The sequence below is a fragment of the Triticum urartu genome, chromosome 6 (genome assembly GCF_003073215.2).
Source record: "Triticum urartu cultivar G1812 chromosome 6, Tu2.1, whole genome shotgun sequence".
In the NCBI taxonomy this organism is placed as follows: domain Eukaryota; kingdom Viridiplantae; phylum Streptophyta; class Magnoliopsida; order Poales; family Poaceae; genus Triticum; species Triticum urartu.
In genome coordinates, this window is record NC_053027.1 from 203,587,163 (window position 1) to 203,600,988 (window position 13,826).

Sequence of the window (13,826 nt, forward strand, 5' to 3'; positions counted from 1 at the left end):
TCGCCCACGCGATCGTGATCGAACGCTCTAGGACATGGAGCAGAGTTTGGTGGGTTTTGAGCCAAATTTGGGGGGTGTTGGGCTGCAACACACACGAGGCCTTTTCGGTCCCTCGGTTAACCGTTGGAGTATCAAACGAAGTCCAAATTATACGAAACTTGACAGGCGGTCTACCGGTAGTAAACCAAGGCCGCATAGCAAGTCTCGGTCCAATCCGGAAATGTTTAATCCCCACACACGAAAGAAGGCTCGAAATGGCCACCGGAGGAGAACGAAGCGCCGGAATGCAAAACGGACAACGGGGAAAATGCTCGAATGCATGAGATGAACATGTATGCAAATGCAATGCACGAGATGACATGATAAGAGATGCACGGAAAAGAAAAACACACACGGAGACAAAGACCCGAACCCGAGAAATAAATATAACTTAACACCGGAAAGGGCAAGAGTTGGATACAAATAGGGAAAGTTACATCCGGGGTGTTACAACACTCCACCACTACGAAAAGATCTCGTCCCGAGATCTAGGACTGAAAGAACTTCGGGTACTCAGAACGGAGGTGATCCTCGCGTTCCCAGGTAGCTTCACGGTCGGAATGGTGAGACCACTTGACTTTGAGAAATTTGATTGACTTGTTGCGAGTCTTGCGTTCAGTCTCTTCAAGAATAGCAACTGGGTGCTCACGATAGGAGAGATCTTCTTGGAGCTCAATGTCCTCGAAGTTGACGGTGCGGTCAGGAGTCTTGAAGCACTTTCGGAGTTGGGAGAGATGGAACACATCATGAACATTTGCAAAGTTTGAAGGAAGCTCGAGTTGATAGGCGAGGTCGCCTCTCTTGCTGACAATCTTGAAAGGTCCCACGTATCTAGGGGCAAGCTTCCCTTTGATACCGAAGCGACGAGTACCTTTCATAGGAGAGACACGGAGGTAAACATGATCTCCGATCTCGGAAGCCAAATCACGGTGCTTACTATCATAGTAGCTCTTCTGGCGGGATTGGGCTGCTTTGAGGTTATCACGAATGACTTTGCACATTTCTTCTGCTTCTGTGATTAAGTCATTACCCAGCAGCTGACGTTCACCGGTTTCAGACCAGTTGAGAGGGGTACGGCACTTCCTGCCATACAGAATTTCAAAAGGGGCCTTGCCCGAACTTGCTTGAAAACTGTTGTTGTATGAGAATTCAGCATAAGGAAGACAATCCTCCCACTTCATGCCGAAGGAGATCACACAAGCCCTGAGCATATCTTCAAGGATCTGATTGACACGCTCGACTTGACCGCTTGTTTGAGGATGGAAAGCTGTGCTGAAGCGAATGTTGGTGCCCATGGCCTTCTGAAAAGAATCCCAAAACTTCGAGGTAAAGATGCTGCCACGGTCTGAAGAGATCACTTGAGGAATACCGTGCAGAGAGACAATGCGAGAGGTATAGAGTTCCGCCAATTGAGCTGCAGTGATCGACTCTTTGATAGGCAGAAAGTGAGCCACTTTGGTGAGCTTGTCGATGACAACAAATATAGCATCATTGCCACGCTTGGACTTTGGAAACCCAGTCACGAAGTCCATTTCAATGTGGTCAAACTTCCATTCTGGAATGGCAAGAGGTTGGAGGAGACCTGCTGGCCTTTGGTGTTCTGCCTTCACTCTTCTGCAGACATCACATTCATTCACGAATTGAGCGATCTCGCGCTTCATTCAAGTCCACCAATAAGCTTGCTTGAGATCCTGATACATCTTCGTACTACCAGGGTGGATGGAGAGGAGAGAGTTGTGAGCCTCGTTCATGATCACTTTACAAAGTTCACCTTTGGGCACAACAATACGATCCTCGAAGAAGAGAGTGTCCTTGTCATCAAGTCGGTAGCACTTGTACTTGGACTGACTCTTGGCAAACCCAATCTTCACCTTTTTCACCATAGCGTCAAGAAGCTGTGCTTGGCGAATCTGGTCTTCTAAGGTAGGAGAGACTTGAAGGTTGGCGAGGAAACCTTGAGGAACAACTTGAAGATTAAGCTTGCGGAAAGCTTCACAAAGCTCGGGTTGATAAGGCTTGAGAATCAGACTGTTGCAATAGGCCTTTCTGCTCAAAGCGTCAGCAATCACATTGGCCTTGCCTGGAGTATACTCAATACTCGGATTATACTCTTGAATCATTTCGACCCATCGAGTTTGCCTTAGGTTGAGATTAGTCTGAGTGAAGATGTACTTGAGACTCTTGTGATCAGTGAAAATGTCCACTTTCTTCCCAATAGAAGATGTCTCCAAGTCAAAAGAGCATGCACAACTGCCGCCAACTCGAGATCATGAGTGGGGTAGTTCTTCTCATTAGGCTTCAACTGGCGAGAGGTATAAGCAACCACTTTCTTCTCTTGCATCAATACTGCGCCAAGACCTTGGAGAGAGGCGTCACAAAAGACCTCGTACGGCTTGGTTTCATCAGGTGGAGTCAGAACTGGAGCAGTGATCAACTTCTCTTTCAAAGTGTTGAAAGCCATATCACACTCCGAAGACCAAACGTACTTGACGTGCTTCTGAAGAAGATTTGAGAGAGGCTTCGCGATCTTGGAAAAGTTTTCAACGAATCTTCGGCAATAGCTTGCGAGACCGAGAAAACTGCGGAGTTGCTTCACGTTCTGAGGAGGTTCCCAATTCACAATTGCGGATACCTTCTCGGGATTCACGGAAATGCCCTTGGCAGAGATGATATGACCAAGATAAAGAACCTCATCGAGCCAAAATTCACACTTGGAGAACTTGGCGTAGAACTGATGTTCCCTGAGCTTGTCAAGAACCAAACGCAAGTGCTTGGCATGATCTTCCTTGTTCTTCGAGAAAACCAGAATGTCATCGAGATAGACCAAAACGAAGTCATTGGTGTAGGCGTTGAAGATGAAGTTCATCATGCGAGAGAACGTCGGAGGAGCGTTGGCGAGGCCAAAAGACATGACAGTGTATTCATATGAACCAAAGCTTGTTCTGAATGCTGTCTTGGGAATATCTTCTTCACGAATGCGAATCTGGTGATAACCCATACGGAGATCAAGCTTGGAGAATACTTGGGCACCTTTGAGTTGTTCGAACAGCTCATTGATGTTGGGAAGTGGGTATTTGTTCTTGATGGTCTTCTTGTTCACTGGACGGTAATCAACACAAAGTCGACTCGATCCATCCTTCTTCTTCACAAAAAGAACACCACAACCCCACGGAGAAGTACTAGGCCGGATGAGACCCAATCTTTCTTGCTCATCGAGTTGTTTATTCAACTCCTTCAACTCTTCGGGGCAGAGCTTGTAGGGACGTTTGCATACAGGTTCCGTACCGGGCTCAAGTTCAATAACAAATTCAACCGGCCGGTTTGGAGGCATGCCTGGGAGTTCTTCTGGAAAAACGTCTTGATACTCACAAACAACCGCAATCTGCGAAATAGCATCCAGTTCACCCTTCTCATTGAGAGAAAACAGACGGATGGTATTATCCCGAGCGGCAAAGACAATTACTTCCTCAGACGAATGAGTCAATTGAATCTTCCTGGCTGCACAATCAAGCTGAGCCTTGTGCTTAGAGAGCCAGTCCATCCCAAGAATAAGATCAATGTCAGAATTGCCAAGAACCACCGGAGAAGAGAGAAACTTGTAATCGCCCAATGTGATAGAAACATCTGGGGCAAACGCGCTTGCATTCATAAATTTACCCGGAGAAACCACAGATAACTGACTAGGCAAATCTTGCAAAGGCAACTCATGCTTAGAAACAAATGGCCTCGAGATGAAACAATGCGATGCACCTGTGTCAAAAAGAACTTTTGCAGGAATATCGTTAACAGGAAGGTTACCCATGATCACATCTGACAAGTCCTCTGCCTGAGCTGCATTCATCAAATTGACCTTGGCGGACTTGGGGTTATGCTTGACCACAGCTGTACTTGCCGATCTCATAGGAGGAGGAGGAGGAAGACGCCTCTGGCTGAAACACTTGTTGGCATAGTGACCCTTCTGTTGGCACTTGTTGCACGTGACCTCTGAAAGCGGACGGTGATACGGAGCACTCGGTCTTGGAGCTTGAGACGAAGTCTTGTTCTGAAAGCCTGGGTTGGGTGGGTGGGAAGAACCACTGCCACCTTTGCTCTTCTGCTGATACGGCTGACGGAACGGAGGAGGAGGAAGCCAATACTTCTGCTGCTTGGCCACTTGAGTAGAGGAAGAAGGAGTAACATCTCTGACTCGCTTCCTGGAAGCATCACACCTCAACTGAGCAGCCTCTTGCTTCAGTGCCATGTTGTAGAACTCATCGTATCTCAACGGCTCAAAGAGGACAAGAGCGAGCTGAATTTCTTCACGAAGACCACCCCTGAACTGATAGATCATGCTCTTCTCATCAGGAACATCCTGCTTGGCAAAACGGGCAAGCTTCTGGAACAATTTGTTGTAGTCATAGACAGACAAAGAGCCTTGCTTCAGATTGCGGAATTCCTCACGCTTGCTTTCAACCACGCTCTGCGGAATGTGATGAGCGCGGAAATCTTGACGGAAATCATCCCAAGTGATAACACGTCCACCTCTGGAATCCTTGTACTGCTGGAACCACTCTGCAGCCTGATCTTTGAGTTGGAAGGAAGCGAATTTCACAAAGTCCTCAGGCCTGACGTTACTGCACTCGAAATGCTTACACAGATCCACAAGCCAATCGTCAGCATCAGTTGCCTCAACACAATTACTGAAAGTCTTTGGCCCGTTAGCAAGGAACTGGTTGAGTGTAGCAAAGTGACTCTGATTGCTGCCTTGATTCCCTTGACTGCCTTGATTGCGCTCTTGGAGAATTTGCATGATCAGCTGAGTATTTGCATTAGTTGCGGCCATCACAGCTTTCCATGCCTCTGGAGGAGGTGGAGGTGGTGGCGGATCAGGATTCGGAGTCGTGCGCGTTGGAGGAGCCATCCTGAAGATGTTGACCACCATTAGCACATGACAGATAAATATTGAAGCTGAATCCAACGGAATGAAAAATTGCAACATATAATCTTCACATCCGAACAAAATGAACGAATGCATTTCTCTTGAAGTGGTCACATATTCCTAAACTGCGAAGCCACGAAGAATCAGGTAGAAGGGATACAACAACGAGGAATGGAATCAACATATGACGTCGAAGCGAAACGAATGCCACAACTCGAAATAAAACCAAGGGTTGGCTTGCGGAATAAGCCGGAACAAATACATGATAGAAATTTCGTCCGAAGTTTTCGTGGTGGGACCTACACGGGCTCGATCGTACAGCACCATCATGTACAAGGCAGTGCACATGACATACGAAGCGTCCCCGAGTCAGCATAGCCAAGGACTCTTTAAGACACAACGAGACCACTGTAAAATCGACCGTGAATAGGCGAACCACTAGACGTCGAACCCCAATTTCATATCATACATCTGTCGGAAAGATATCCTAAGGCTACTTGAACTCCCACCTATGAAATTCCGAAATTTTCTCGATTATGCAATCAGGTGTTGGGGATACAGGGGAAGCATAATATCTCACCCAAGCTAGCAAATCCTACATCCAGCTGTATCCATCCTTCAACACATAACCAAGAAACCTTCGGAAACCATCTATCTCAACCTTCGAAAAGCATCCGTTATACAAGTTATGGCGATACTCCCGAACTCCCGCCCCAGTACTGGGTGGCGTCGAGGTTATCTCACCAACGAACTGCATAAAAGAGATTTTCGATGTCGCGCACAAATCTCAAGTATACCAGAATTGGAACGATAAAATTGTGACGACAACACCTCGGAGCTCAACTCCCCGGGACACTGCCACAACCCCTAAAGACAGGAGGCACCAAGAACAATGTTCTCATCACAAGACCATCGGAACAAAACCAAGATACTCGCGTGATCCTAAAAAAATTTTTAGTGAAATTTGAGAAGAGAAGAGTCAAAACTCTACGTCAGGATGCCTTACCAGAGCGATGAGGAGACTGGGAAGTAAAAAGAATTCCTAACTCTCCGATATATAATTCCTAAGTGACTCAAAACATTTTTTTCTAGACACAACTCGGCTGCTAAGACGATCAAGCAATGGGGCTCCTAAGGTCGGGGAAGGCTCTGATTACCAACTTGTCACGCCCTCGATGCGGCTATAGCTCCCACGTGTCGAGGCACGACTTAGAGACATAACCGCATTGAAAGCAATGTCGCAAGTCAGGCAATCATTACAACATCCCATGCAATACATAATAAGAGGGAAGATAACATAGTTGGCTTACACTCGCCACGTCACATCAGGGTACATAAATAACATCCATCAAGCAAACACTCATGGCCCGACTACGGCGCCAAAATGGAAAAGAACCCAACATGCGACGAGGCCCTGAATCGAACCCCAACTAGGCACCACTACTGATCATCGGGAAAGGAAACATAATAACGCTGAGAGTCCTCGTCAAACTCCCACTTGAGCTCGTACTCGTCACCTGGAGCGGAATCACCTGGACCTGCATCTGGAATTGTAGTATATGTGAGCCACAGGGACTCAGCAATCTCACACCCACGCGATCAAAACTATTTAAGCTTATAGGAAGGACAAGGCAAGTGTAGGTGGAGCTGCAGCAAGCGACTAGCATATATGGTGGCTAACTTATACGCAAAAGAGGGCGAGAAGAGAAGGCGAAGCACGAGCGAGAAGCTAAAGGGACAACCTACGCAAGCATTACTCCAACACCGTGTCCACTTCCCGGACTCCGCCGAGAAGAGGCCGTCACGGCAACACACTCAGTTGATTCATTTTAATTGATTAAGGTTTAAGTTATCTACAACCGGACATTAACAAATTCCCATCTGCCCATAACCGCGGGCACGGCTTTCGAAAGTTCAATCCCTGCAGGGGGGTCCCAACTTAGCCCATGACAAGCTCTCACGGTCAACGAAGGAAAAGACCTCCTCCCAAGACGTTCCGATCAGACTCGGTATCTCGGTAACTCAAGACACTTCGACAGGTTAAAACAAGACCAGCAACACCGCCCGAATGTGCCGACAAATCCCGATAGGAGCTGCACATATCTCTTTCTCAGGGCACACTCAGATGAGCCAGACGTCGGGTCAGCCAGCCCAGAGTTGCCCCTGGTAGCCTCGGACATCGCTCAGTGGGACCAACACTCAGAGGAGCACTGGCCCGGGGGGGGGGGTTAAAATAAGATGACCCTTGAGTCTGCAGAACCCAAGGGAAAGAAAAGGCTAGGAGGCAAATGGTAAAACCAAGGTTGGGCATTGCTGGAAAAGCTTTAAACAAGGCGAACTATCAAGGGGTTCCCATTATAACCCAACCGCGTAAGGAACGCAAAACCGGGAACATAACACCGATATGACGGAAACTAGGGCGGCAAGAGTGGAACAAAACACTAGGCGAGAGGCCGAGCCTTCCACCCTTTACCAAGTATATAGGTGCATTAAGATAACATAGCAATATAGTGATATCCCAACAAGCAAAATAAAAGATGTTCCAATAGGAACGGCTCCAATCTTCACCTGCAACTAGCAACGCTATAAGAGGGGCTGAGCAAAGCGGTAACATAGCCAATCAACGGTTTGCTAGGACAATGGTAGGTTAGAGGTTCAATCATGCAATTGGGAGGCTGACAAGCAAGTGGTAGGCATCGTAGCAGTGGCAAAGCAAAAGAGCGAGCAAACTAGCATAGCAAAGATAGTAATGATTTCGAGGGTATGATCATCTTGCCTGCACAGTTGTCAGAGTTGACTGGATCCTCACAAGAAAACTCAACGGGCTCCTCGGTAGCGAAATTGTCTCCCGGCTCTACCCAACAATACAAACAAGCAACAAGGATACAATCAACCACGTGCGAGACCAAGCAATATGATGAAATGATGATATGCTATGCGGGATGCAAAATGCAAGATATGACAGGAAATGCATGAACCTGGACTCAACTTGGCGAACCAAGTGTGCCACTGGATAGAGGGGATGAAATCGCTTGAAAACGATATAAAGATCATTGGAATCGGAGTTACGGTTTGGAAATGGCAAGCGTTTTAAGATATGACACCGGTCTGCGATTTACAGCAAGTAGGCATCTAAATGCAACGAAATGAACATGCTACAGCCACCAAACATGAAAACAAAATACATGGCAGTGATGTACACAAGATGGTTAACAAAACACTAGCACTGAGCCATAGGCAAATTCATCCAATAAGAGGTTCAAACAAGCATGGAAAAATCGCAAATGCAAAACAGATTCCAGACTTAGTGAAATTAACACTAGCCTGAAATTTCAGATCACGATGCTCTCTTTGGAGCAGCAAAACAACATGATAAATGACCTGAACATGACAAGTAAGAATATGACATGGAGCTACTCAACAAGCTTAACAAAAGACCCAAAGTGACCTGGGGTCAAAAGGGTTCACAAAATACTCTACCGAGCTCACGAACATAGCTCGAACACAATCAGTTTTCAGACTTAGTGAAAACTAAGACATGCTGAAATTATAACTCACGAAGGCATGTAAACGAGCTCGATGCACTCACTACGGTGCAAGTCATGGCAAGACAAGCATATATATAGAAATAAGACACAATATTCTAGCTACACATGGCAAGAACAAAGGCATAGAATGCATGGAACACTAACGGTAGCATCGGCAAAATCGCAAACAAGTTGACGATCTGCCCAGATTAACAACGAAGCAAAAGCTGAGCTCGATTGAGTCAACCTAGAGCACTCCACATATGCAAACAAAGACATGGATGGATAGAGCATAAAATAAATATCAAAACTCCCTTACTGATCATCCTCAAAAGAGGCACGGATCACTAGGAAACAAGCTGAACATATAGCATCATGAACTAAAATATCCCAGACATAGTGAAAATCACTAAGTCCCTGAAATCAACAATCTCAGGTACCTCTCTTCGCAAGCTTGCACAAGACAACACACACATCCTAAAAATGCATGGGTGGAACCTCTGGAAAGAAGACAAAATTCTTAACAACTCATCCCAAAGGGGCACAAGCATATCATGCACGGATTAAACATGGCAAAAATGACAAAAGTGCATGATGAACTAACGGATCTGCAATTTAACTCACGAAGCCTCCTTCTAACAGCATTTTGGGCATCAATATGAACTAAAATGCAAATGATGCAATGGAATGAAATGATGTACATGTCGAGACAAAGATTTTGATATATCATACGCCCAAAACGGAGCTACGGTTGCGGAGATACAAGCAGTCAAAGTAGGCATAAAGATCTGGGAATTAGGGTTTCGGGGGAGAGGGGGTCAACCCAGATCCAGATCCAGCGCACGGAAACCGAGGCACCGCCCGAGTTACTGTAGCAGCCGGAGGAGCTCGCCGGAGCCGGAGCTTGGGGAGGAGGCCGGCGAGGCGGGGCGAGGCCGGGGCAGCGGCGGCGGTCGGCGGCGCCGGCGGGGGCGGCGTCCCGCGGCGGCGCGGCGAGGAGGCGGCGGGGCCGGCGGTGCGGGGCGAGGAGAGGCGGCGGCGGGGTGGCGCCGGCGTCGAGGGCGGCGGGCGGCGGCGGCCACGGGCGAAGGAGGAGGCGGGCGGCGGCGAGGCGGCCTCGGGCTCCGCGCGGGCCCGTCGGTGCGGCGGCGGCGGGCCACGTGGCGGACGCCGGTTGGGCGAGGCGGATCGGGCGGACGTTGTCCGGCCGGATCCGGACACGTCCGTCGGTGGGGGGGGGTTTGATCTGCTTTTTTTTTAGGAGGAGGACGGGGAGAATCCGAGATCCGAAAAATGGGGGGCCTTTAAATAGGCATAGAGGGAGCTAGGAGAGTCCAAATGAGGTGCGGTTTTCGCCCACGCGATCGTGATCGAACGCTCTAGGACATGGAGCAGAGTTTGGTGGGTTTTGAGCCAAATTTGGGGGGTGTTGGGCTGCAACACACACGAGGCTTTTTCGGTCCCTCGGTTAACCGTTGGAGTATCAAACGAAGTCCAAATGATACGAAACTTGACAGGCGGTCTACCGGTAGTAAACCAAGGCCGCATGGCAAGTCTCGGTCCAATCCGGAAATGTTTAATCCCCACACACGAAAGAAGGCTCGAGATGGCCACCGGAGGAGAACGAAGCGCCGGAATGCAAAACGGACAACGGGGAAAATGCTCGAATGCATGAGATGAACATGTATGCAAATGCAATGCACGAGATGACATGATAAGAGATGCACGGAAAAGAAAAACACACACGGAGACAAAGACCCGAACCCGAGAAATAAATATAACTTAACACCGGAAAGGGCAAGAGTTGGATACAAATAGGGAAAGTTACATCCGGGGTGTTACACTACAAAAAGCCTTGGAGCCATGCGTGGGAAGAGTGGTTCTGCAGGCACGCTCAAAGCTTTCCGGCGGCACGACATGCAATGCACTCGCTTAAGCACGTGGTTTGGCAGGCACGTTATTTGAAGTGGGTTGGCATGGTCTTGAAGTGCGGGCATGTATGTTCGTGATGTGCGCCGTGTTTCTTGTAGTGGACGAGCACCCCGACGGCCAAAGCCGTGCGTGCTCATCTTGATGGCACTCTCGTGTCGACCTCGTGCAATGCAGTTCCTGGACATGACTCGTGGTCCGAAGGCTCAGTGTGCAGTGCAGCTCATATTGTGCTTTAGTACGTTTCAGGCCAAAAAGGAAACTGGAAAAGTTTCTTGTTTCGCTCTTGTTTGTGACAAGAATTTGGTGCCTCACTTCTGTTAATAAAACCACAAGCAGTATTCTTACTTTTTCGATGCGGTTCACTTGTACTTTTTTATATGCAAGAAAAAGGAAGCATCATGTGCATGCAGTTCCTTTTGTATATGCCTACAATGCGGTGTGTGTGTATGTCTTGCAGTACACCCCATCAGTCATGTGTCTTTTTAGAAGACAATTTGTATTGTCGCATGTGGCCATTTCACTTGTTTTCTGTATGCTTGCAATGCGGTGTATGTACGTTTGCAGTGCACTCTTGTGGTTCCCTTTGTAAAACAATAAAAAATCAACACAGAAAAGAAGTTCGTTTCTTTTTAGATGAAGTCCACTAGTTTCTGCCATGCGATTCACTTTCACCAACCAAAACAATGCAGTTCTCTAGTCTGGGCCACGCGGTTCACTAACTTTGACCATGAGGTTCACAAATAAGCGTAAAAAAGGTTTGAAAAAAGAGAAAACTCACGGGGTTCACTTGCCCGTCCGATGCAGTGCGGTTTTCATTCTGAAGCAATGCGGTCGGCCGTATGATGTTCATCCCGTAAGTGCAAAACAATTGTTACGGAAGCAAAAAAAAGTAATGTGGTTCACTTCTTGATAGTGTTGTGGTTCATTTACACCCGATGTGAAGTGCACTCTACTTTCTTGTCCTTGAAAAAATTACGTTTGAATAAAAGAAACCATGCAGTTCTCTTACCCGTTTGATGCAGTGCGGTTTTTCGTCCGATGTAGTGCGGTTTTCAGTCGGATGAAGTACCCACATCGATTTGGGTGTCGCGAAAAACAGTGTCCGCATTTCGGTAAATTCGAAATTCCTCTTAAATCGTAAAGAATTAGAGAGAGTGTTCTACATGAAAAAGTTGTGCCTCGTCAATATATTTCCAACGGCGTATAATTTGAATCATTTCGACCAGCGGTTTGTAAAAATTTCACGAAAAACGACTGCTACCACTCGTCGTCCGCCGCATCATTTTCAAAATTAACTTAAAACTGTAAGGAATCTCAATACCATTTCTACATATGAAAGATGCGCCTTGTCCATAGCTGTCCAAAGACGTATTACATGCCTCGTTTCGACAAACAGTTCAAAAACGAGAGAAAAAACAGTAAAGAAAATTTCAAAAATTTCAAAAAAACATAATTCCGCGATTTAGTAAATTTGAAACTGCTCTTAAACTGTAACGAATTATAGAAAATAATATATATGAAAAAGATGCGCCTCGACGATATCTTTCCAACAGCGTATCATTTGCTTTATCCAATGAGCGGTTTAGAAAAAATCATAAAAATACGCTCGCTGCCACTCGTCACCCGCCGCACCGTTTTTGAAACTGCTCTTAAACCGCGAGGAATTTTGAAACGTGTTCAACATGGCGAATTTGCGCATAATCCATAGATTTCCAACGGTATATTATATGTCTCGTTCCGATAAACGGTTAAAAATTATAGTGAAAATAGTGCCGAAAAAACATCGCGCGCAGTTTTTTCCGACACGAAGTTCACTAGTCTGTATTGCAGTGCTCTTGCTATAGAAAATGCAGTGCTCTCGCGTTCAGCGTGCTGTGCGGAAGTGTTGTCAGAATAACTATTCTAGTTCTGCCACTCATCGTCCGCCGCATCATTTTCAAAATTAAATTAAAACTGTATATATATATATATATATGTTAGCACTATTCTGATTCTGGGATCAGAATAAGTATTCTGATCACAGAGCGCCTATATAGGAGGCGACGGGGTCTTCCTGAGATCACGAACTGCCCCAATCTCCCGCACCTTCCTCCCCTACCCCAATTCTCCCGCTGCCACAAGCTCAATGCGCGCCAGCCTACCCCGTACCCGGCTGCCACGCCGCCCTCATCCCTATATCCGTCCGCCGCGCCACCCTCGTCCCCGGATCCGGCTGGCACGCCGCCGCCGCCCCCGTTTTCGGCCGTTGCGCCGTCCCACCACTACCTCCTTTGAGCACCACCGGCTCCCGTCCTTGGATTGGTTTGTCGCCCGACACCCATACCACTACTGCCAACCTCGCCGCCCCATGATCCAAGCACCACCGCCATCGCCATCTGCCTGAACCACAACCACGGATCGACAGAGACCCCGCACTCTACTCCGGCGCGATTCACAGCCCGCCTCATGTTCCCCACCGGCTCGCCCTGCTGCCTCCCCCGTGCTCCCCACCAGCGCACCCTTTTCCCATCCGGTCGTCCCCCATGCTTACTTCGCCACCACCTACAGCTATAGGAAGCCTCGGCCTGCAGCTCACCGGCACACCCCGTCCCCGTCTGCCATGCCTACATCGGCACCACCTGCAGCTAGAGGAGTTCTCAGTCTGCAGCTACTGGAGGCATTGGCCTAGAGCTAGGTGGTACATCCGTCAGAGTGGAAGCAGCGGGAGGACAGATGACCATACCTCACTGCCATCACCCGCCAAGCCTGATGCCCTTCTTGAGGAGCACTAGCAAACTTGGGGCACTTCACACTTCCGAGGACTAGATAGAGGATGGGATGCGAATTGTGATGCAACTGCGGCATCTCAAGCGACATGGCGGCGACAGTGGCTCGACCGTAACACAGCGGCTGCAGCTCGACGGTAATGACGCGTAGGCGGCTCCGTTGGACGTAACATGGTGGCGGCGACGGAGGCGGCAGCTTGACGGTGACGCAACTGCTGCAGCTCAATAGCAACGAGGGCACAACGGCTCAACGATCGGCTACTTTTATGATCGATGTAGCATGCCTCTCTCTAATTTTTGGTGCGATAAGTTTCAGAGTATAGAGAAACAAGGAAGTTCATTGGACCCTTCTGTACGTTTGTTGGTGAGTAGTAGAAGTCTGTTGGATGGGATGGATAGTGAACGAAGGCACTACAAACGAGCCGCATAACAAGAATACTACTTCCATCAGTTTCGAGTATGTGTGGTCCTCTGTTTTCTATTCTTCCGAGAAATTCTTGGATTGTTCTATTTGCAATGTATTTCCTTGGTTCACTACTTCTCCTTGTTTCTTGTAGTGGGGCATCCACTTATGATGTTCCATGCAAAAATTTCTGAAGCTATCTACTGGTGCACCTCCTTCCCCCATGTTGTTAGCTGCTACTG